The 25719-nt window shown below is 49.9% G+C and overlaps 1 protein-coding gene across 1 annotated transcript in view; it reads left to right on the top strand.

The window, feature by feature from the left end:
• Positions 1-25719, top strand: part of LOC142219222 (histone H2B type 1-J-like) — a 36079-nt gene that overhangs the window by 9758 nt on the left and 602 nt on the right. The window lies entirely within an intron of this gene.

The raw sequence follows: 25719 nt of genomic DNA, 5'->3' as shown, positions 1-25719 counted from the left end.
TCCCCTCGGACCCTGCCCAGGAGGGTGAGCCCCGGCCCGACTTGCCTCCCCTAGGCCCGCCCGGTCCGGAACCCGGTTCTCCCTGCAGACCTCGCCTCGGGGCAACCCTCCAACTCCACATCTCCCGGCACTTTCCGCCGGAGTCAAAAACAGCACTACCTCTTCCTTCCGCTGGCCCTCAAGAGTCCTCACCGCTCCCCCAGGCAGGCTTCCACGGGAGGCGGATCGGACCCCACCATTAAGCCCCCTGACAAACAGCCGTCCCTGGAACTCTCTCCGGGCCCGACTATTAAGCCCCACCGCCGACCCTCCGGGGCCGACTATTAAGCCCACTGCCAGAGATAGCACTCATGGTAATCTCTCTGGGCCCGACTATTAAGCCCAACCGTGACTTATGCCGGGAAATGTGACTTATGCCGGGAAATGTGACTTATGCTGGCAAATGTGACTTATGCTGGCAAATGTGACTTATGCTGGCAAATGTGACTTGTCCGCCCAACCGTGACTTATGCTGGCAAATGTGACTTGTCCGCCCAACTGTGACTTATGCCGGCAAATGTGACTTGTCCGCCCAACCGTGACTTATACCTGGAAATGTGACTTGTCCGCCCTGTGCCTGGGCTTCCATGTATTGGATATCTCTGTCATGGTACGATAACCTTACATACAATTGCTATCTTTTAGAAACCCGAGACGGATGAAGAAGAACTGATTGTGCCGAATCCTGATGACATCACCCTTGCCTAAGGCGACCACTATTCTTCATTTTTCCCCCACATTTAAACAATAATGGGATTTGCCTGCTCCGAGAAACAGTTGATCTGTGGGGTCCTAACAGTCTAAGGGATCAGTAGGGATTAGAGATGAGCCAACAGCGTTCCATCGAATTGGTATTCAGGCTGCTCAAGATATTCCATTCCAATTGAATACCACGCGGCAAACGCACTAAATATTTGTATCCCCTCCCACCTTCCCTGGCGCTTTTTCTTTCTTTCTTTCTTTTTTTTTTTTTGCACCAATAACTGTGCAGGGGAGGTGGGACAGGAACTACGACAACGGCGGCATCGAAAAAAAAAAAGTCAGAAAAAGTAATTGGCTGGCTGAATCAGGTGACCTCCGCTTCATATGAATGGGGGATTTCAGATTCGGTTCATATGAGACTGTGAACTATGTGACTGTGAGACAGGGATAGATATACTGTGGGAGGGGGAGGGGGCATGGCTAGCCGGCAACCAGAGCGGTCGCGTCTGCTGTGAGCTCCTGACTTGGACACTTTCATCCGTTTCTTACCGGCGGTGATCTCAGCCATCCATACAGATAACAACCCCGAGGCTCTCCTCCAAGCCTCTGTCTGCTATTTTGGGGTGTTATTTCACACTTTTACAGCGCTCCTGAGGATATAAACTGTTGCGGCCTTCTGTCCCACAGGACCCGGCCGCCATCTTGTTTTTGGACTTACCTGCTGCCGACTTGTTCCAGCTCCCGGCGTAGTCCCTCGCAGCTCTGGACCGCTCATCCGACCCAGGAGAGGACCTCTGGCGCGTTCCAGCCACTTACTGCCTTCATCCAGCTCTCTTACTTTACCGGGCAGCTGATCATAGGAGTCACGACCGCCATTTTGTTTTTTTTGCGGCCTGCCTTCTTCTGGAGTCACCACGGCCTGCGGAGCGCAGGAGACATCTCCCGCGACATCACAGCTGCTTCTGGTTCTGGAGCAGCCTGGAGAGGAGGTATTTCGAGGTACGGAACCTCAGATTCTGGATCTCTTCTCCCAGACCCGGCAGCCATTTTGAGTAGGCCTCACTAGGATCCCTAGCCTAAAGTGTAAGGGCCGGCCCCTGATGTGACTTCTACGCAGAACCCAGATCCGGAAGAAGGGGTGTGACTTGCCGGACAGCTATCCGGCTGTGATTTGCGCCCAGCTCCAGACCTACCCATCTTGGAGCGCAGCCTGCCTCTCTGCATGAAGCAGCAGCTACAGACCAACTACACTGAGACGCCTGCAGCTGCCCTTCAGTTTAACCCACTCGTATCCTGACATGGAGGTGAGCCGAATCTGCATTTCTCCCTTCCCCTGGAGTTGGAAACAGTAGCAGGCCACATTAATCTGCACTTGAGGACCTATGATAAGATAAGATAAGATAATCCTTTAATAGTCCTACATTGGGGAAATTCCAGCATGTTACAGCAGCCTAGTAATACAGGATAATACACAGTAATATAATACAGACGCAGACACACATATGCTGAGAAGAGAAGATATACTAGGAGTCCATGGCAGCTAAGGAACGGAAGAGAAAGAAGGAAGACTTCATGGTCATCGTCATAGTCATTTAGTTGTCTGTGCGGAGTGTCTTCGCTTGGTCTGATGTAAATTATACAGCCCGGTCGCGGTTGGAAGAAGGACCTGCGATAGCTTCTTCTCACACTTGGGGTGAAGCAGACGGTCACTTACAGTGCTGCAAGTCCATCAAGGTCCCATACATGGGGTGGGATTTCTTCTCCCGCATGGAGGTCACCACAGACAGTATCCTTCTGTCACCCACCACCTGTACTGGGTCCAGGGGGCTCCCCAGGACAGAGCTGGCCCTCCTGATCAGCCTGTCACGTCTGTTTCTGTCCCTGGTTGATGGACTGCACCCCCAGCAGGCCACACCGAAAAAGATGGCTGAGGCAACCACAGAGTTGAAGAAGGCCCTAAGAAGTGTCCCCTGGACTCCGAAGGCCCTCAGCCACCTGAGCAGGTAGAGTCTGCTGTGGCCCTTTCTGTGCAGCGCCTCCAGGTGATCAGCCCAGTCTAGTTTATTAGTGAGGAGCACGCCCAGGTACTTACAGGTCCTGACTATCTCAATACATATTCCCTGGATCTCCACCGGGGTCGGAGCACCTCTCCGTTTACTAAAGTCCACCACCATCTCCTTGATCTTCCCAGCATTAATACTGAGCTGGTTCCGCTGGCACCATTCAACAAAGTCCAGGTTTAAGTCTCTGTATTCCCTATCGTCGCCATCAGTGATAAGGCCGACTATAGCAGAGTCATCGGAGTACTTCTGTAAGTAACAGCTGGATGAGTTGTGCCTGAAGTCAGCAGTGTACAGTGTGAAGAGAAATGGGGCAAGAACTGGACCTTGTGGTGCCCCGTACTACAGATCACAGTGTCAGACACACAGTCCCGGGCTCTCACATACTGAGGGCGGGTTGTCAGGTAGTCTAGGTCCAGTTGGACAGGTGATGGTCCACTCCACCAAGGTTCAGCTTTTCCCTCAGTAGCCCTTGCTGAATGGTGTTGAACGCACTGGAGAAGTCAAAGAACAATATTCTCACAGTGTTCCCGGGTTTCTCTAGGTGAGAGAGAACTCTATGAAGAAGGTGGATGATGGCGTCATCTACCCCAATGCCCGGCCGATAGGCAAACTGGAGGGGGTCCAGAGCGGAGCTCACTAGGGGGTGTAGGTGTGTCAGGACCAGTCTCTCTGGGACCTTCATCAGGTGAGATGTCAGTGCTACGGGTCGGTAGTCATTGTAGCCCACCGGGTTGGGTATCTTTGGGACTGGCACCACACAAGATGTTTTCCACAGTCGAGGTACCACTCCAGCTTTAGACTCGTATTGTACATGTGTGTAATAATACCACACAGCTGGTCACTGCACATTTTAAGAACTCTTGCGCTTATACCATCAGGTCCTCCGGCCTTGTCTGCTTTAATAAACCCTTCTGCTACCCTCCTCCCCTATATCTCCTCTCCGGAAAGTTTTACATTCATATCCCATAAGTGGTGTCCCTGACCCTCGATATCTACGGTCCTCGGCTAGAGTTATTCTACATTCTTTCCGCACTCCCACACCTGGGCTTTCTTGCCCTCCCCTGCAGCCCCCTGCCGCCTTCTCTAACAGGGTCTCATCCGAACCTCCCCTGTGGATTAGTCGTAGCAGTTAAGATTGGGAAAGGCTGTCTTACCTACAGGAATATCATCCCCACTACTGCACTAAGAGACGTAGAACCCAATTATACCTGATACCTCGCTTGCAGAGGACGACTGTCTGCCTAGACGCTGAGATTGTCAACCTTACCTATTGATATTTGGGGACCTCTCCCCTCCCTGTACCTAAGTGAATCTCCAAGAACACTCTTGTCTATGTTGTCATTTAGACTGATGCTCTCTGTTTGCTAGATGTTATAGTCTTGACCTCGTCCCTCTCCCTCACTTATATTGCATCCATCAAGATGGTTAAACCAAATAAAGACAAAGGCACAGACCTCGCTGGTACTCCCAATCAAACTAAACTCCAAAGTGACTTGCAAAAGTATCTTAGAAAGAAAAATCGACAATCTCCCGCCGGATCGCTGAAAATGGCGCCTGACCACAATAGGGAGCCTGACACAGGTGATGACTCGGATGCTGAGAGTAATATTGACCAGGACCGCCTGGAGGATAGCACCTTCTTAAGAACATTTCTACAACAAGCTCTGTCAGCCGCCCTAGACCCAGTTCTTCAGCAACTTGAGGATATTAGAGCGGAACTTCATCATATAGACAGTCGAGTCTCTACTCTAGAAAGCGCATATCCTTCAATTAAATCTCATAATGACCTCACTACGTCTCAGCTGGCCCTGCACAAAGATTACATCGATTGTTCTCTTACTCTACTTCACCGCCCTCATCTCTTCTCTCTCCAGCAACCCTAAAAGGATTTTTGAAACTTTTCACTCCTTACTCACAGCCAAGGTGCAGACGCCATTCACAGTCCTTAGTGCTGATGACCTGGCCACGTATTTCCATGATAAAATTGATAAGATCCATCAGGAAATAACTGCCAAAGCCCCAGGTGGCATTGATCCCATCACCTACCATAGTACTGATCCCCTCACCAACCGCACTTCAGACTGTCTTTTCTCATCTTTTCAACCTGTTACAGAAGAGGAAGTCTCTCAGCTACTTTCTTCATCTCGCCCTACAACCTGCAGTAGTGACCCCTTCCCCTCGCACCTTCTCCAACCTCTGTCGCCTGCTGTCACAACTTGCCTTACTAAAATATTTAATCTCTCTCTCTCTCTCTCTCTCTCTCTCTCTCTCTCTCTCTCTCTCTCTCTCTCTCTCTCTCTCTCTCTCTCTCTCTCTCTCTCTCTCTCTCTCTCTCTCTCTCTCTCTCTCTCTCTCTCTTTCTCTTTCTCTTTCTCTTTCTCTTTCTCTTTCTCTTTCTCTCTCTCTCTCTCCATCCTCCTTCAAGCATGCTGTTATAACTCCGCTATTGGAAAAACCCCACCCTGTGCTGCTAACTATCGACCCATCTCTAACCCGCCCTTCATCTCTAAACTTTTGGAACGCCTGGTCTATTCTCGTTTAAACCGCTATCTCTCTGCTAACTCTCTGCTTGACCCCTTACAATCTCTGCACTCTACTGAAATGGCTCTCGCAAAAGTCTCCAATGATCTCCTAATGGCTAAATCCAATGGTGACTTCTCTCTTCTTATTCTTCTGGACCTCTCTGCAGCTTTTGACACTATTGATCATCATCTTCTCCTCCTCACTATGCTCCGCTCAGTCGGCCTCAATGCCACTGCGCTCTCCTGGTTCCCCTCTTATCTCTCAGACCGCACTTCCAGTGTATCATTTGCGGGCTCTGTTTCTTCCCCTCTTTCCCTTGCTGTTGGGGTTCCTCAGGGCTCGGTCCTAGGCCCCCTACTCTTTTCTCTCTACACAGCCCCCATTGGACAAACCATCGCCAGATTTGGCTTCAGGTACCATCTTTATGCTGATGACACCCAATTATACACATCTTCCCGTGACATCACCCCTGCACTCATACAGAACACTAGTGACTGTCTTTCTGCTGTCTCTAATATCATGTCCTCGCTCTATCTGAAACTAAATCTCTCTAAGACTGAACTACTACTGTTTCCACCATCTAACAGATCTGTCCCTGATATATCCATTGCAGTGTCAGGCCTTACTATAACTCCTAGGCAGCATGCCTGCTGCCTCGGGGTCATGTTTGACGCAGACCTTTCCTTCACCCCGCATATTGAATCACTCGCACGTTCATGTCACCTCCTCCTCAAAAACATCTCCAGAATACGCCCTTTCCTCACAGAGAAACACTAAAGACACTTATTGTCTCTCTGATTCATTCTCGCCTTGACTACTGTAACGCCTTACTAATCGGTCTTCCCCTCACTAAACTCTCCCCTCTACAATCTATTCTGAATGCAGCGGCCAGGCTCATCTATCAGGCTAGACACTACAGCGATGCCTCGGGTCTGTGCCAGTTGCTACACTGGCTGCCTATTCATTATAGAATAAAATATAAAGTTATCATCCTCCTCCACAAGGCTCTCCATAATGCCGCACCTCCCTACATTTCCTCCCTCATCTCCGTCTACTGCCCAACCCGTGCTCTCCGTTCACTCAATGGCCTAACACTTACATCCCCTATTATCAGAACCTCCCACGCTCGTATACAAGACTTCTCCCGAGCTGCATCACTTCTCTGGAATGCTCTACCCTGGACAATAAGATTAACTCCCAATTTCTACAGTTCCAAATGCAAACTAACGACACATCTTTTCAGACAGGCCTATCACAATTTCTAACGTAAACCCTTCCGTGCTATAATTAGAATCCCCAAAATTTAACCCTCCTCTGTCCCCGCTCCCACATTACCCCACATGATATGATGTCTTTTCCAGATAACTTTATTTGTCCAAGCTCCATCCACATGTTACAGGACACCACTAGTGATGGCTCATAAAGTTTTGTTTGTGTAATGACAGTAACCTCTATTACAAAAGTGTCTGACCCCTGTATAAGCAATGCCGCCCCTCCTACCTCTTGTGTCACCCCCCCTCTACCTCATAGATAGTAAGCTCTTGTGAGCAGGGCCCTCAGTCCCATTGTGTGAAATGACGTTCTTTGTTATGTATCTGTCTGTATTTGAACCCTACAAAATGTACAGTGCTGCGGAATATGTTGGCGATATATAAATAAATTTATTATTATTATTATTATTATTATTATTATTATTATTATTATTATTATTATTGTTGTTGTTGTTGTTGTTGTTGTTGTTGTTGTTGTTGTTGTTGTTGTTGTTGTTATTATCAAAGAAAACCACAGTTGCTGCAAAACGTAAGACTTAAGTGGCTTTCTGAATCTTGTGCTAATGAGGCTTTGCAGTAAATTGCAATCCGAATGTCTGATCCTCAAGGAGTCTCTGGTGTGCCGGGAAATCAAGAGGATTAAAGCAGACAAGGTAGACTTGTACCGCCCGAGGTGCACCGCCGCAGGCATGACGCCGCCGATCGCCGGAGTGAAATCTGGCCCGCGGAAGTATTTTGAAAGTTGAAATTTTGACAAAGTGTCTACGGAAGTGGAAATTCTCTCAGGGGGAAGCTCCCCTCGGCCCTGCCCAGGAGGGTGAGCCCCAGCCCGGCCTGGCGCTCGCCGCAGGAAGGCCTCCCCGGGGGCTCCGATTTTTTTTCAAAGTGTCTGCGGAAGTGGAAGTTCTCTCAGGGGGAAGCTCCCCTCGGACCCTGCCCAGGAGGGTGAGCCCCGGCCCGACTTGCCTCCCCTAGGCCCGCCCGGTCCGGAACCCGGTTCTCCCTGCAGACCTCGCCTCGGGGCAACCCTCCAACTCCACATCTCCCGGCACTTTCCGCCGGAGTCAAAAACAGCACTACCTCTTCCTTCCGCTGGCCCTCAAGAGTCCTCACCGCTCCCCCAGGCAGGCTTCCACGGGAGGCGGATCGGACCCCACCATTAAGCCCCCTGACAAACAGCCGTCCCTGGAACTCTCTCCGGGCCCGACTATTAAGCCCCACCGCCGACCCTCCGGGGCCGACTATTAAGCCCACTGCCAGAGATAGCACTCATGGTAATCTCTCTGGGCCCGACTATTAAGCCCAACCGTGACTTATGCCGGGAAATGTGACTTATGCCGGGAAATGTGACTTATGCTGGCAAATGTGACTTATGCTGGCAAATGTGACTTATGCTGGCAAATGTGACTTGTCCGCCCAACCGTGACTTATGCTGGCAAATGTGACTTGTCCGCCCAACTGTGACTTATGCCGGCAAATGTGACTTGTCCGCCCAACCGTGACTTATGCCTGGAAATGTGACTTGTCCGCCCTGTGCCTGGGCTTCCATGTATTGGATATCTCTGTCATGGTACGATAACCTTACATACAATTGCTATCTTTTAGAAACCCGAGACGGATGAAGAAGAACTGATTGTGCCGAATCCTGATGACATCACCCTTGCCTAAGGCGACCACTATTCTTCATTTTTCCCCCACATTTAAACAATAATGGGATTTGCCTGCTCCGAGAAACAGTTGATCTGTGGGGTCCTAACAGTCTAAGGGATCAGTAGGGATTAGAGATGAGCCAACAGCGTTCCATCGAATTGGTATTCAGGCTGCTCAAGATATTCCATTCCAATTGAATACCACGCGGCAAACGCACTAAATATTTGTATCCCCTCCCACCTTCCCTGGCGCTTTTTCTTTCTTTCTTTCTTTTTTTTTTTTTGCACCAATAACTGTGCAGGGGAGGTGGGACAGGAACTACGACAACGGCGGCATCGAAAAAAAAAAAGTCAGAAAAAGTAATTGGCTGGCTGAATCAGGTGACCTCCGCTTCATATGAATGGGGGATTTCAGATTCGGTTCATATGAGACTGTGAACTATGTGACTGTGAGACAGGGATAGATATACTGTGGGAGGGGGAGGGGGCATGGCTAGCCGGCAACCAGAGCGGTCGCGTCTGCTGTGAGCTCCTGACTTGGACACTTTCATCCGTTTCTTACCGGCGGTGATCTCAGCCATCCATACAGATAACAACCCCGAGGCTCTCCTCCAAGCCTCTGTCTGCTATTTTGGGGTGTTATTTCACACTTTTACAGCGCTCCTGAGGATATAAACTGTTGCGGCCTTCTGTCCCACAGGACCCGGCCGCCATCTTGTTTTTGGACTTACCTGCTGCCGACTTGTTCCAGCTCCCGGCGTAGTCCCTCGCAGCTCTGGACCGCTCATCCGACCCAGGAGAGGACCTCTGGCGCGTTCCAGCCACTTACTGCCTTCATCCAGCTCTCTTACTTTACCGGGCAGCTGATCATAGGAGTCACGACCGCCATTTTGTTTTTTTTGCGGCCTGCCTTCTTCTGGAGTCACCACGGCCTGCGGAGCGCAGGAGACATCTCCCGCGACATCACAGCTGCTTCTGGTTCTGGAGCAGCCTGGAGAGGAGGTATTTCGAGGTACGGAACCTCAGATTCTGGATCTCTTCTCCCAGACCCGGCAGCCATTTTGAGTAGGCCTCACTAGGATCCCTAGCCTAAAGTGTAAGGGCCGGCCCCTGATGTGACTTCTACGCAGAACCCAGATCCGGAAGAAGGGGTGTGACTTGCCGGACAGCTATCCGGCTGTGATTTGCGCCCAGCTCCAGACCTACCCATCTTGGAGCGCAGCCTGCCTCTCTGCATGAAGCAGCAGCTACAGACCAACTACACTGAGACGCCTGCAGCTGCCCTTCAGTTTAACCCACTCGTATCCTGACATGGAGGTGAGCCGAATCTGCATTTCTCCCTTCCCCTGGAGTTGGAAACAGTAGCAGGCCACATTAATCTGCACTTGAGGACCTATGATAAGATAAGATAATCCTTTAATAGTCCTACATTGGGGAAATTCCAGCATGTTACAGCAGCCTAGTAATACAGGATAATACACAGTAATATAATACAGACGCAGACACACATATGCTGAGAAGAGAAGATATACTAGGAGTCCATGGCAGCTAAGGAACGGAAGAGAAAGAAGGAAGACTTCATGGTCATCGTCATAGTCATTTAGTTGTCTGTGCGGAGTGTCTTCGCTTGGTCTGATGTAAATTATACAGCCCGGTCGCGGTTGGAAGGAAGGACCTGCGATAGCTTCTTCTCACACTTGGGGTGAAGCAGACGGTCACTTACAGTGCTGCCAAGTCCCATCAAGGTCCCATACATGGGGTGGGATTTCTTCTCCCGCATGGAGGTCACCACAGACAGTATCCTTCTGTCACCCACCACCTGTACTGGGTCCAGGGGGCTCCCCAGGACAGAGCTGGCCCTCCTGATCAGCCTGTCACGTCTGTTTCTGTCCCTGGTTGATGGACTGCACCCCCAGCAGGCCACACCGAAAAAGATGGCTGAGGCAACCACAGAGTTGAAGAAGGCCCTAAGAAGTGTCCCCTGGACTCCGAAGGCCCTCAGCCACCTGAGCAGGTAGAGTCTGCTGTGGCCCTTTCTGTGCAGCGCCTCCAGGTGATCAGCCCAGTCTAGTTTATTAGTGAGGAGCACGCCCAGGTACTTACAGGTCCTGACTATCTCAATACATATTCCCTGGATCTCCACCGGGGTCGGAGCACCTCTCCGTTTACTAAAGTCCACCACCATCTCCTTGATCTTCCCAGCATTAATACTGAGCTGGTTCCGCTGGCACCATTCAACAAAGTCCAGGTTTAAGTCTCTGTATTCCCTATCGTCGCCATCAGTGATAAGGCCGACTATAGCAGAGTCATCGGAGTACTTCTGTAAGTAACAGCTGGATGAGTTGTGCCTGAAGTCAGCAGTGTACAGTGTGAAGAGAAATGGGGCAAGAACTGGACCTTGTGGTGCCCCCGTACTACAGATCACAGTGTCAGACACACAGTCCCGGGCTCTCACATACTGAGGGCGGGTTGTCAGGTAGTCTAGGGTCCAGTTGGACAGGTGATGGTCCACTCCACCAAGGTTCAGCTTTTCCCTCAGTAGCCCTTGCTGAATGGTGTTGAACGCACTGGAGAAGTCAAAGAACAATATTCTCACAGTGTTCCCGGGTTTCTCTAGGTGAGAGAGAACTCTATGAAGAAGGTGGATGATGGCGTCATCTACCCCAATGCCCGGCCGATAGGCAAACTGGAGGGGGTCCAGAGCGGAGCTCACTAGGGGGTGTAGGTGTGTCAGGACCAGTCTCTCTGGGACCTTCATCAGGTGAGATGTCAGTGCTACGGGTCGGTAGTCATTGTAGCCCACCGGGTTGGGTATCTTTGGGACTGGCACCACACAAGATGTTTTCCACAGTCGAGGTACCACTCCCAGCTTTAGACTCGTATTGTACATGTGTGTAATAATACCACACAGCTGGTCACTGCACATTTTAAGAACTCTTGCGCTTATACCATCAGGTCCTCCGGCCTTGTCTGCTTTAATAAACCCTTCTGCTACCCTCCTCCCCTATATCTCCTCTCCGGAAAGTTTTACATTCATATCCCATAAGTGGTGTCCCTGACCCTCGATATCTACGGTCCTCGGCTAGAGTTATTCTACATTCTTTCCGCACTCCCACACCTGGGCTTTCTTGCCCTCCCCTGCAGCCCCCTGCCGCCTTTCCTAACAGGGTCTCATCCGAACCTCCCCTGTGGATTAGTCGTAGCAGTTAAGATTGGGAAAGGCTGTCTTACCTACAGGAATATCATCCCCACTACTGCACTAAGAGACGTAGAACCCAATTATACCTGATACCTCGCTTGCAGAGGACGACTGTCTGCCTAGACGCTGAGATTGTCAACCTTACCTATTGATATTTGGGGACCTCTCCCCTCCCTGTACCTAAGTGAATCTCCAAGAACACTCTTGTCTATGTTGTCATTTAGACTGATGCTCTCTGTTTGCTAGATGTTATAGTCTTGACCTCGTCCCTCTCCCTCACTTATATTGCATCCATCAAGATGGTTAAACCAAATAAAGACAAAGGCACAGACCTCGCTGGTACTCCCAATCAAACTAAACTCCAAAGTGACTTGCAAAAGTATCTTAGAAAGAAAAATCGACAATCTCCCGCCGGATCGCTGAAAATGGCGCCTGACCACAATAGGGAGCCTGACACAGGTGATGACTCGGATGCTGAGAGTAATATTGACCAGGACCGCCTGGAGGATAGCACCTTCTTAAGAACATTTCTACAACAAGCTCTGTCAGCCGCCCTAGACCCAGTTCTTCAGCAACTTGAGGATATTAGAGCGGAACTTCATCATATAGACAGTCGAGTCTCTACTCTAGAAAGCGCATATCCTTCAATTAAATCTCATAATGACCTCACTACGTCTCAGCTGGCCCTGCACAAAGATTACATCGATTGTTCTCTTACTCTACTTCACCGCCCTCATCTCTTCTCTCTCCAGCAACCCTAAAAGGATTTTTGAAACTTTTCACTCCTTACTCACAGCCAAGGTGCAGACGCCATTCACAGTCCTTAGTGCTGATGACCTGGCCACGTATTTCCATGATAAAATTGATAAGATCCATCAGGAAATAACTGCCAAAGCCCCAGGTGGCATTGATCCCATCACCTACCATAGTACTGATCCCCTCACCAACCGCACTTCAGACTGTCTTTTCTCATCTTTTCAACCTGTTACAGAAGAGGAAGTCTCTCAGCTACTTTCTTCATCTCGCCCTACAACCTGCAGTAGTGACCCCTTCCCCTCGCACCTTCTCCAACCTCTGTCGCCTGCTGTCACAACTTGCCTTACTAAAATATTTAATCTCTCTCTCTCTCTCTCTCTCTCTCTCTCTCTCTCTCTCTCTCTCTCTCTCTCTCTCTCTCTCTCTCTCTCTCTCTCTCTCTCTCTCTCTCTTTCTCTTTCTCTTTCTCTTCCTCTTTCTCTTTCTCTCTCTCTCTCTCCATCCTCCTTCAAGCATGCTGTTATAACTCCGCTATTGGAAAAACCCCACCCTGTGCTGCTAACTATCGACCCATCTCTAACCCGCCCTTCATCTCTAAACTTTTGGAACGCCTGGTCTATTCTCGTTTAAACCGCTATCTCTCTGCTAACTCTCTGCTTGACCCCTTACAATCTCTGCACTCTACTGAAATGGCTCTCGCAAAAGTCTCCAATGATCTCCTAATGGCTAAATCCAATGGTGACTTCTCTCTTCTTATTCTTCTGGACCTCTCTGCAGCTTTTGACACTATTGATCATCATCTTCTCCTCCTCACTATGCTCCGCTCAGTCGGCCTCAACGCCACTGCGCTCTCCTGGTTCCCCTCTTATCTCTCAGACCGCACTTCCAGTGTATCATTTGCGGGCTCTGTTTCTTCCCCTCTTTCCCTTGCTGTTGGGGTTCCTCAGGGCTCGGTCCTAGGCCCCCTGCTCTTTTCTCTCTACACAGCCCCCATTGGACAAACCATCGCCAGATTTGGCTTCAGGTACCATCTTTATGCTGATGACACCCAATTATACACATCTTCCCGTGACATCACCCCTGCACTCATACAGAACACTAGTGACTGTCTTTCTGCTGTCTCTAATATCATGTCCTCGCTCTATCTGAAACTAAATCTCTCTAAGACTGAACTACTACTGTTTCCACCATCTAACAGATCTGTCCCTGATATATCCATTGCAGTGTCAGGCCTTACTATAACTCCTAGGCAGCATGCCTGCTGCCTCGGGGTCATGTTTGACGCAGACCTTTCCTTCACCCCGCATATTGAATCACTCGCACGTTCATGTCACCTCCTCCTCAAAAACATCTCCAGAATACGCCCTTTCCTCACCAGAGAAACACTAAAGACACTTATTGTCTCTCTGATTCATTCTCGCCTTGACTACTGTAACGCCTTACTAATCGGTCTTCCCCTCACTAAACTCTCCCCTCTACAATCTATTCTGAATGCAGCGGCCAGGCTCATCTATCAGGCTAGACACTACAGCGATGCCTCGGGTCTGTGCCAGTTGCTACACTGGCTGCCTATTCATTATAGAATAAAATATAAAGTTATCATCCTCCTCCACAAGGCTCTCCATAATGCCGCACCTCCCTACATTTCCTCCCTCATCTCCGTCTACTGCCCAACCCGTGCTCTCCGCTCACTCAATGACCTAACACTTACATCCCCTATTATCAGAACCTCCCACGCTCGTATACAAGACTTCTCCCGAGCTGCATCACTTCTCTGGAATGCTCTACCCTGGACAATAAGATTAACTCCCAATTTCTACAGTTCCAAATGCAAACTAACGACACATCTTTTCAGACAGGCCTATCACAATTTCTAACGTAAACCCTTCCGTGCTATAATTAGAATCCCCAAAATTTAACCCTCCTCTGTCCCCGCTCCCACATTACCCCACATGATATGATGTCTTTTCCAGATAACTTTATTTGTCCAAGCTCCATCCACATGTTACAGGACACCACTAGTGATGGCTCATAAAGTTTTGTTTGTGTAATGACAGTAACCTCTATTACAAAAGTGTCTGACCCCTGTATAAGCAATGCCGCCCCTCCTACCTCTTGTGTCACCCCCCCTCTACCTCATAGATAGTAAGCTCTTGTGAGCAGGGCCCTCAGTCCCATTGTGTGAAATGACGTTCTTTGTTATGTATCTGTCTGTATTTGAACCCTACAAAATGTACAGTGCTGCGGAATATGTTGGCGATATATAAATAAATTTATTATTATTATTATTATTATTATTATTATTATTATTATTATTATTATTATTGTTGTTGTTGTTGTTGTTGTTGTTGTTGTTGTTGTTGTTGTTGTTGTTGTTGTTGTTGTTGTTGTTGTTGTTGTTATTATCAAAGAAAACCACAGTTGCTGCAAAACGTAAGACTTAAGTGGCTTTCTGAATCTTGTGCTAATGAGGCTTTGCAGTAAATTGCAATCCGAATGTCTGATCCTCAAGGAGTCTCTGGTGTGCCGGGAAATCAAGAGGATTAAAGCAGACAAGGTAGACTTGTACCGCCCGAGGTGCACCGCCGCAGGCATGACGCCGCCGATCGCCGGAGTGAAATCTGGCCCGCGGAAGTATTTTGAAAGTTGAAATTTTGACAAAGTGTCTACGGAAGTGGAAATTCTCTCAGGGGGAAGCTCCCCTCGGCCCTGCCCAGGAGGGTGAGCCCCAGCCCGGCCTGGCGCTCGCCGCAGGAAGGCCTCCCCGGGGGCTCCGATTTTTTTTCAAAGTGTCTGCGGAAGTGGAAGTTCTCTCAGGGGGAAGCTCCCCTCGGACCCTGCCCAGGAGGGTGAGCCCCGGCCCGACTTGCCTCCCCTAGGCCCGCCCGGTCCGGAACCCGGTTCTCCCTGCAGACCTCGCCTCGGGGCAACCCTCCAACTCCACATCTCCCGGCACTTTCCGCCGGAGTCAAAAACAGCACTACCTCTTCCTTCCGCTGGCCCTCAAGAGTCCTCACCGCTCCCCCAGGCAGGCTTCCACGGGAGGCGGATCGGACCCCACCATTAAGCCCCCTGACAAACAGCCGTCCCTGGAACTCTCTCCGGGCCCGACTATTAAGCCCCACCGCCGACCCTCCGGGGCCGACTATTAAGCCCACTGCCAGAGATAGCACTCATGGTAATCTCTCTGGGCCCGACTATTAAGCCCAACCGTGACTTATGCCGGGAAATGTGACTTATGCCGGGAAATGTGACTTATGCTGGCAAATGTGACTTATGCTGGCAAATGTGACTTATGCTGGCAAATGTGACTTGTCCGCCCAACCGTGACTTATGCTGGCAAATGTGACTTGTCCGCCCAACTGTGACTTATGCCGGCAAATGTGACTTGTCCGCCCAACCGTGACTTATGCCTGGAAATGTGACTTGTCCGCCCTGTGCCTGGGCTTCCATGTATTGGATATCTCTGTCATGGTACGATAACCTTACATACAATTGCTATCTTTTAGAAACCCGAGACGGATGAAGAAGAACTGATTGTGCCGAATCCTGATGACATCACCCTTGCCTAAGGCGACCACTATTCTTCATTTTTCCCCCACATTTAAACAATAATGGGATTTGCCTGCTCCGAGAAACAGTTGATCTGTGGGGTCCTAACAGTCTAAGGGATCAGTAGGGATTAGAGATGAGCCAACAGCGTTCCATCGAATTGGTATTCAGGCTGCTCAAGATATTCCATTCCAATTGAATACCACGCGGCAAACGCACTAAATATTTGTATCCCCTCCCACCTTCCCTGGCGCTTTTTCTTTCTTTCTTTCTTTTTTTTTTTTTGCACCAATAACTGTGCAGGGGAGGTGGGACAGGAACTACGACAACGGCGGCATCGAAAAAAAAAAAGTCAGAAAAAGTAATTGGCTGGCTGAATCAGGTGACCTCCGCTTCATATGAATGGGGGATTTCAGATTCGGTTCATATGAGACTGTGAACTATGTGACTGTGAGACAGGGATAGATATACTGTGGGAGGGGGAGGGGGCATGGCTAGCCGGCAACCAGAGCGGTCGCGTCTGCTGTGAGCTCCTGACTTGGACACTTTCATCCGTTTCTTACCGGCGGTGATCTCAGCCATCCATACAGATAACAACCCCGAGGCTCTCCTCCAAGCCTCTGTCTGCTATTTTGGGGTGTTATTTCACACTTTTACAGCGCTCCTGAGGATATAAACTGTTGCGGCCTTCTGTCCCACAGGACCCGGCCGCCATCTTGTTTTTGGACTTACCTGCTGCCGACTTGTTCCAGCTCCCGGCGTAGTCCCTCGCAGCTCTGGACCGCTCATCCGACCCAGGAGAGGACCTCTGGCGCGTTCCAGCCACTTACTGCCTTCATCCAGCTCTCTTACTTTACCGGGCAGCTGATCATAGGAGTCACGACCGCCATTTTGTTTTTTTTGCGGCCTGCCTTCTTCTGGAGTCACCACGGCCTGCGGAGCGCAGGAGACATCTCCCGCGACATCACAGCTGCTTCTGGTTCTGGAGCAGCCTGGAGAGGAGGTATTTCGAGGTACGGAACCTCAGATTCTGGATCTCTTCTCCCAGACCCGGCAGCCATTTTGAGTAGGCCTCACTAGGATCCCTAGCCTAAAGTGTAAGGGCCGGCCCCTGATGTGACTTCTACGCAGAACCCAGATCCGGAAGAAGGGGTGTGACTTGCCGGACAGCTATCCGGCTGTGATTTGCGCCCAGCTCCAGACCTACCCATCTTGGAGCGCAGCCTGCCTCTCTGCATGAAGCAGCAGCTACAGACCAACTACACTGAGACGCCTGCAGCTGCCCTTCAGTTTAACCCACTCGTATCCTGACATGGAGGTGAGCCGAATCTGCATTTCTCCCTTCCCCTGGAGTTGGAAACAGTAGCAGGCCACATTAATCTGCACTTGAGGACCTATGATAAGATAAGATAATCCTTTAATAGTCCTACATTGGGGAAATTCCAGCATGTTACAGCAGCCTAGTAATACAGGATAATACACAGTAATATAATACAGACGCAGACACACATATGCTGAGAAGAGAAGATATACTAGGAGTCCATGGCAGCTAAGGAACGGAAGAGAAAGAAGGAAGACTTCATGGTCATCGTCATAGTCATTTAGTTGTCTGTGCGGAGTGTCTTCGCTTGGTCTGATGTAAATTATACAGCCCGGTCGCGGTTGGAAGGAAGGACCTGCGATAGCTTCTTCTCACACTTGGGGTGAAGCAGACGGTCACTTACAGTGCTGCCAAGTCCCATCAAGGTCCCATACATGGGGTGGGATTTCTTCTCCCGCATGGAGGTCACCACAGACAGTATCCTTCTGTCACCCACCACCTGTACTGGGTCCAGGGGGCTCCCCAGGACAGAGCTGGCCCTCCTGATCAGCCTGTCACGTCTGTTTCTGTCCCTGGTTGATGGACTGCACCCCCAGCAGGCCACACCGAAAAAGATGGCTGAGGCAACCACAGAGTTGAAGAAGGCCCTAAGAAGTGTCCCCTGGACTCCGAAGGCCCTCAGCCACCTGAGCAGGTAGAGTCTGCTGTGGCCCTTTCTGTGCAGCGCCTCCAGGTGATCAGCCCAGTCTAGTTTATTAGTGAGGAGCACGCCCAGGTACTTACAGGTCCTGACTATCTCAATACATATTCCCTGGATCTCCACCGGGGTCGGAGCACCTCTCCGTTTACTAAAGTCCACCACCATCTCCTTGATCTTCCCAGCATTAATACTGAGCTGGTTCCGCTGGCACCATTCAACAAAGTCCAGGTTTAAGTCTCTGTATTCCCTATCGTCGCCATCAGTGATAAGGCCGACTATAGCAGAGTCATCGGAGTACTTCTGTAAGTAACAGCTGGATGAGTTGTGCCTGAAGTCAGCAGTGTACAGTGTGAAGAGAAATGGGGCAAGAACTGGACCTTGTGGTGCCCCCGTACTACAGATCACAGTGTCAGACACACAGTCCCGGGCTCTCACATACTGAGGGCGGGTTGTCAGGTAGTCTAGGGTCCAGTTGGACAGGTGATGGTCCACTCCACCAAGGTTCAGCTTTTCCCTCAGTAGCCCTTGCTGAATGGTGTTGAACGCACTGGAGAAGTCAAAGAACAATATTCTCACAGTGTTCCCGGGTTTCTCTAGGTGAGAGAGAACTCTATGAAGAAGGTGGATGATGGCGTCATCTACCCCAATGCCCGGCCGATAGGCAAACTGGAGGGGGTCCAGAGCGGAGCTCACTAGGGGGTGTAGGTGTGTCAGGACCAGTCTCTCTGGGACCTTCATCAGGTGAGATGTCAGTGCTACGGGTCGGTAGTCATTGTAGCCCACCGGGTTGGGTATCTTTGGGACTGGCACCACACAAGATGTTTTCCACAGTCGAGGTACCACTCCCAGCTTTAGACTCGTATTGTACATGTGTGTAATAATACCACACAGCTGGTCACTGCACATTTTAAGAACTCTTGCGCTTATACCATCAGGTCCTCCGGCCTTGTCTGCTTTAATAAACCCTTCTGCTACCCTCCTCCCCTATATCTCCTCTCCGGAAAGTTTTACATTCATATCCCATAAGTGGTGTCCCTGACCCTCGATATCTACGGTCCTCGGCTAGAGTTATTCTACATTCTTTCCGCACTCCCACACCTGGGCTTTCTTGCCCTCCCCTGCAGCCCCCTGCCGCCTTTCCTAACAGGGTCTCATCCGAACCTCCCCTGTGGATTAGTCGTAGCAGTTAAGATTGGGAAAGGCTGTCTTACCTACAGGAATATCATCCCCACTACTGCACTAAGAGACGTAGAACCCAATTATACCTGATACCTCGCTTGCAGAGGACGACTGTCTGCCTAGACGCTGAGATTGTCAACCTTACCTATTGATATTTGGGGACCTCTCCCCTCCCTGTACCTAAGTGAATCTCCAAGAACACTCTTGTCTATGTTGTCATTTAGACTGATGCTCTCTGTTTGCTAGATGTTATAGTCTTGACCTCGTCCCTCTCCCTCACTTATATTGCATCCATCAAGATGGTTAAACCAAATAAAGACAAAGGCACAGACCTCGCTGGTACTCCCAATCAAACTAAACTCCAAAGTGACTTGCAAAAGTATCTTAGAAAGAAAAATCGACAATCTCCCGCCGGATCGCTGAAAATGGCGCCTGACCACAATAGGGAGCCTGACACAGGTGATGACTCGGATGCTGAGAGTAATATTGACCAGGACCGCCTGGAGGATAGCACCTTCTTAAGAACATTTCTACAACAAGCTCTGTCAGCCGCCCTAGACCCAGTTCTTCAGCAACTTGAGGATATTAGAGCGGAACTTCATCATATAGACAGTCGAGTCTCTACTCTAGAAAGCGCATATCCTTCAATTAAATCTCATAATGACCTCACTACGTCTCAGCTGGCCCTGCACAAAGATTACATCGATTGTTCTCTTACTCTACTTCACCGCCCTCATCTCTTCTCTCTCCAGCAACCCTAAAAGGATTTTTGAAACTTTTCACTCCTTACTCACAGCCAAGGTGCAGACGCCATTCACAGTCCTTAGTGCTGATGACCTGGCCACGTATTTCCATGATAAAATTGATAAGATCCATCAGGAAATAACTGCCAAAGCCCCAGGTGGCATTGATCCCATCACCTACCATAGTACTGATCCCCTCACCAACCGCACTTCAGACTGTCTTTTCTCATCTTTTCAACCTGTTACAGAAGAGGAAGTCTCTCAGCTACTTTCTTCATCTCGCCCTACAACCTGCAGTAGTGACCCCTTCCCCTCGCACCTTCTCCAACCTCTGTCGCCTGCTGTCACAACTTGCCTTACTAAAATATTTAATCTCTCTCTCTCTCTCTCTCTCTCTCTCTCTCTCTCTCTCTCTCTCTCTCTCTCTCTCTCTCTCTCTCTCTCTCTTTCTCTTTCTCTTTCTCTTTCTCTTTCTCTCTCTCTCTCTCCATCCTCCTTCAAGCATGCTGTTATAACTCCGCTATTGGAAAAACCCCACCCTGTGCTGCTAACTATCGACCCATCTCTAACCCGCCCTTCATCTCTAAACTTTTGGAACGCCTGGTCTATTCTCGTTTAAACCGCTATCTCTCTGCTAACTCTCTGCTTGACCCCTTACAATCTCTGCACTCTACTGAAATGGCTCTCGCAAAAGTCTCCAATGATCTCCTAATGGCTAAATCCAATGGTGACTTCTCTCTTCTTATTCTTCTGGACCTCTCTGCAGCTTTTGACACTATTGATCATCATCTTCTCCTCCTCACTATGCTCCGCTCAGTCGGCCTCAACGCCACTGCGCTCTCCTGGTTCCCCTCTTATCTCTCAGACCGCACTTCCAGTGTATCATTTGCGGGCTCTGTTTCTTCCCCTCTTTCCCTTGCTGTTGGGGTTCCTCAGGGCTCGGTCCTAGGCCCCCTGCTCTTTTCTCTCTACACAGCCCCCATTGGACAAACCATCGCCAGATTTGGCTTCAGGTACCATCTTTATGCTGATGACACCCAATTATACACATCTTCCCGTGACATCACCCCTGCACTCATACAGAACACTAGTGACTGTCTTTCTGCTGTCTCTAATATCATGTCCTCGCTCTATCTGAAACTAAATCTCTCTAAGACTGAACTACTACTGTTTCCACCATCTAACAGATCTGTCCCTGATATATCCATTGCAGTGTCAGGCCTTACTATAACTCCTAGGCAGCATGCCTGCTGCCTCGGGGTCATGTTTGACGCAGACCTTTCCTTCACCCCGCATATTGAATCACTCGCACGTTCATGTCACCTCCTCCTCAAAAACATCTCCAGAATACGCCCTTTCCTCACCAGAGAAACACTAAAGACACTTATTGTCTCTCTGATTCATTCTCGCCTTGACTACTGTAACGCCTTACTAATCGGTCTTCCCCTCACTAAACTCTCCCCTCTACAATCTATTCTGAATGCAGCGGCCAGGCTCATCTATCAGGCTAGACACTACAGCGATGCCTCGGGTCTGTGCCAGTTGCTACACTGGCTGCCTATTCATTATAGAATAAAATATAAAGTTATCATCCTCCTCCACAAGGCTCTCCATAATGCCGCACCTCCCTACATTTCCTCCCTCATCTCCGTCTACTGCCCAACCCGTGCTCTCCGTTCACTCAATGTGGCCTAACACTTACATCCCCTATTATCAGAACCTCCCACGCTCGTATACAAGACTTCTCCCGAGCTGCATCACTTCTCTGGAATGCTCTACCCTGGACAATAAGATTAACTCCCAATTTCTACAGTTCCAAATGCAAACTAACGACACATCTTTTCAGACAGGCCTATCACAATTTCTAACGTAAACCCTTCCGTGCTATAATTAGAATCCCCAAAATTTAACCCTCCTCTGTCCCCGCTCCCACATTACCCCACATGATATGATGTCTTTTCCAGATAACTTTATTTGTCCAAGCTCCATCCACATGTTACAGGACACCACTAGTGATGGCTCATAAAGTTTTGTTTGTGTAATGACAGTAACCTCTATTACAAAAGTGTCTGACCCCTGTATAAGCAATGCCGCCCCTCCTACCTCTTGTGTCACCCCCCCTCTACCTCATAGATAGTAAGCTCTTGTGAGCAGGGCCCTCAGTCCCATTGTGTGAAATGACGTTCTTTGTTATGTATCTGTCTGTATTTGAACCCTACAAAATGTACAGTGCTGCGGAATATGTTGGCGATATATAAATAAATTTATTATTATTATTATTATTATTATTATTATTATTATTATTATTATTATTATTGTTGTTGTTGTTGTTGTTGTTGTTGTTGTTGTTGTTGTTGTTGTTGTTGTTGTTGTTGTTGTTGTTGTTGTTGTTGTTGTTGTTGTTGTTATCAAAGAAAACCACAGTTGCTGCAAAACGTAAGACTTAAGTGGCTTTCTGAATCTTGTGCTAATGAGGCTTTGCAGTAAATTGCAATCCGAATGTCTGATCCTCAAGGAGTCTCTGGTGTGCCGGGAAATCAAGAGGATTAAAGCAGACAAGGTAGACTTGTACCGCCCGAGGTGCACCGCCGCAGGCATGACGCCGCCGATCGCCGGAGTGAAATCTGGCCCGCGGAAGTATTTTGAAAGTTGAAATTTTGACAAAGTGTCTACGGAAGTGGAAATTCTCTCAGGGGGAAGCTCCCCTCGGCCCTGCCCAGGAGGGTGAGCCCCAGCCCGGCCTGGCGCTCGCCGCAGGAAGGCCTCCCCGGGGGCTCCGATTTTTTTTCAAAGTGTCTGCGGAAGTGGAAGTTCTCTCAGGGGGAAGCTCCCCTCGGACCCTGCCCAGGAGGGTGAGCCCCGGCCCGACTTGCCTCCCCTAGGCCCGCCCGGTCCGGAACCCGGTTCTCCCTGCAGACCTCGCCTCGGGGCAACCCTCCAACTCCACATCTCCCGGCACTTTCCGCCGGAGTCAAAAACAGCACTACCTCTTCCTTCCGCTGGCCCTCAAGAGTCCTCACCGCTCCCCCAGGCAGGCTTCCACGGGAGGCGGATCGGACCCCACCATTAAGCCCCCTGACAAACAGCCGTCCCTGGAACTCTCTCCGGGCCCGACTATTAAGCCCCACCGCCGACCCTCCGGGGCCGACTATTAAGCCCACTGCCAGAGATAGCACTCATGGTAATCTCTCTGGGCCCGACTATTAAGCCCAACCGTGACTTATGCCGGGAAATGTGACTTATGCCGGGAAATGTGACTTATGCTGGCAAATGTGACTTATGCTGGCAAATGTGACTTATGCTGGCAAATGTGACTTGTCCGCCCAACCGTGACTTATGCTGGCAAATGTGACTTGTCCGCCCAACTGTGACTTATGCCGGCAAATGTGACTTGTCCGCCCAACCGTGACTTATGCCTGGAAATGTGACTTGTCCGCCCTGTGCCTGGGCTTCCATGTATTGGATATCTCTGTCATGGTACGATAACCTTACATACAATTGCTATCTTTTAGAAACCCGAGACGGATGAAGAGGAACTGATTGTGCCGAATCCTGATGACATCACCCTTGCCTAAGGCGACCACTATTCTTCATTTTTCCCCCACATTTAAACAATAATGGGATTTGCCTGCTCCGAGAAACAGTTGATCTGTGGGGTCCTAACAGTCTAAGGGATCAGTAGGGATTAGAGATGAGCCAACAGCGTTCCATCGAATTGGTATTCAGGCTGCTCAAGATATTCCATTCCAATTGAATACCACGCGGCAAACGCACTAAATATTTGTATCCCCTCCCACCTTCCCTGGCGCTTTTTCTTTCTTTCTTTCTTTTTTTTTTTTTTGCACCAATAACTGTGCAGGGGAGGTGGGACAGGAACTACGACAACGGCGGCATCGAAAAAAAAAAAGTCAGAAAAAGTAATTGGCTGGCTGAATCAGGTGACCTCCGCTTCATATGAATGGGGGATTTCAGATTCGGTTCATATGAGACTGTGAACTATGTGACTGTGAGACAGGGATAGATATACTGTGGGAGGGGGAGGGGGCATGGCTAGCCGGCAACCAGAGCGGTCGCGTCTGCTGTGAGCTCCTGACTTGGACACTTTCATCCGTTTCTTACCGGCGGTGATCTCAGCCATCCATACAGATAACAACCCCGAGGCTCTCCTCCAAGCCTCTGTCTGCTATTTTGGGGTGTTATTTCACACTTTTACAGCGCTCCTGAGGATATAAACTGTTGCGGCCTTCTGTCCCACAGGACCCGGCCGCCATCTTGTTTTTGGACTTACCTGCTGCCGACTTGTTCCAGCTCCCGGCGTAGTCCCTCGCAGCTCTGGACCGCTCATCCGACCCAGGAGAGGACCTCTGGCGCGTTCCAGCCACTTACTGCCTTCATCCAGCTCTCTTACTTTACCGGGCAGCTGATCATAGGAGTCACGACCGCCATTTTGTTTTTTTTGCGGCCTGCCTTCTTCTGGAGTCACCACGGCCTGCGGAGCGCAGGAGACATCTCCCGCGACATCACAGCTGCTTCTGGTTCTGGAGCAGCCTGGAGAGGAGGTATTTCGAGGTACGGAACCTCAGATTCTGGATCTCTTCTCCCAGACCCGGCAGCCATTTTGAGTAGGCCTCACTAGGATCCCTAGCCTAAAGTGTAAGGGCCGGCCCCTGATGTGACTTCTACGCAGAACCCAGATCCGGAAGAAGGGGTGTGACTTGCCGGACAGCTATCCGGCTGTGATTTGCGCCCAGCTCCAGACCTACCCATCTTGGAGCGCAGCCTGCCTCTCTGCATGAAGCAGCAGCTACAGACCAACTACACTGAGACGCCTGCAGCTGCCCTTCAGTTTAACCCACTCGTATCCTGACATGGAGGTGAGCCGAATCTGCATTTCTCCCTTCCCCTGGAGTTGGAAACAGTAGCAGGCCACATTAATCTGCACTTGAGGACCTATGATAAGATAAGATAATCCTTTAATAGTCCTACATTGGGGAAATTCCAGCATGTTACAGCAGCCTAGTAATACAGGATAATACACAGTAATATAATACAGACGCAGACACACATATGCTGAGAAGAGAAGATATACTAGGAGTCCATGGCAGCTAAGGAACGGAAGAGAAAGAAGGAAGACTTCATGGTCATCGTCATAGTCATTTAGTTGTCTGTGCGGAGTGTCTTCGCTTGGTCTGATGTAAATTATACAGCCCGGTCGCGGTTGGAAGGAAGGACCTGCGATAGCTTCTTCTCACACTTGGGGTGAAGCAGACGGTCACTTACAGTGCTGCCAAGTCCCATCAAGGTCCCATACATGGGGTGGGATTTCTTCTCCCGCATGGAGGTCACCACAGACAGTATCCTTCTGTCACCCACCACCTGTACTGGGTCCAGGGGGCTCCCCAGGACAGAGCTGGCCCTCCTGATCAGCCTGTCACGTCTGTTTCTGTCCCTGGTTGATGGACTGCACCCCCAGCAGGCCACACCGAAAAAGATGGCTGAGGCAACCACAGAGTTGAAGAAGGCCCTAAGAAGTGTCCCCTGGACTCCGAAGGCCCTCAGCCACCTGAGCAGGTAGAGTCTGCTGTGGCCCTTTCTGTGCAGCGCCTCCAGGTGATCAGCCCAGTCTAGTTTATTAGTGAGGAGCACGCCCAGGTACTTACAGGTCCTGACTATCTCAATACATATTCCCTGGATCTCCACCGGGGTCGGAGCACCTCTCCGTTTACTAAAGTCCACCACCATCTCCTTGGTCTTCCCAGCATTAATACTGAGCTGGTTCCGCTGGCACCATTCAACAAAGTCCAGGTTTAAGTCTCTGTATTCCCTATCGTCGCCATCAGTGATAAGGCCGACTATAGCAGAGTCATCGGAGTACTTCTGTAAGTAACAGCTGGATGAGTTGTGCCTGAAGTCAGCAGTGTACAGTGTGAAGAGAAATGGGGCAAGAACTGGACCTTGTGGTGCCCCCGTACTACAGATCACAGTGTCAGACACACAGTCCCGGGCTCTCACATACTGAGGG

This window comes from Leptodactylus fuscus, chromosome 10 (genome assembly GCF_031893055.1).
Source record: "Leptodactylus fuscus isolate aLepFus1 chromosome 10, aLepFus1.hap2, whole genome shotgun sequence".
Classification (NCBI taxonomy): Eukaryota; Metazoa; Chordata; class Amphibia; order Anura; family Leptodactylidae; genus Leptodactylus; species Leptodactylus fuscus.
The sequence above is the reverse complement of the archived record's forward strand: the minus strand, read 5'-3'. Positions and strand labels throughout refer to the sequence as shown.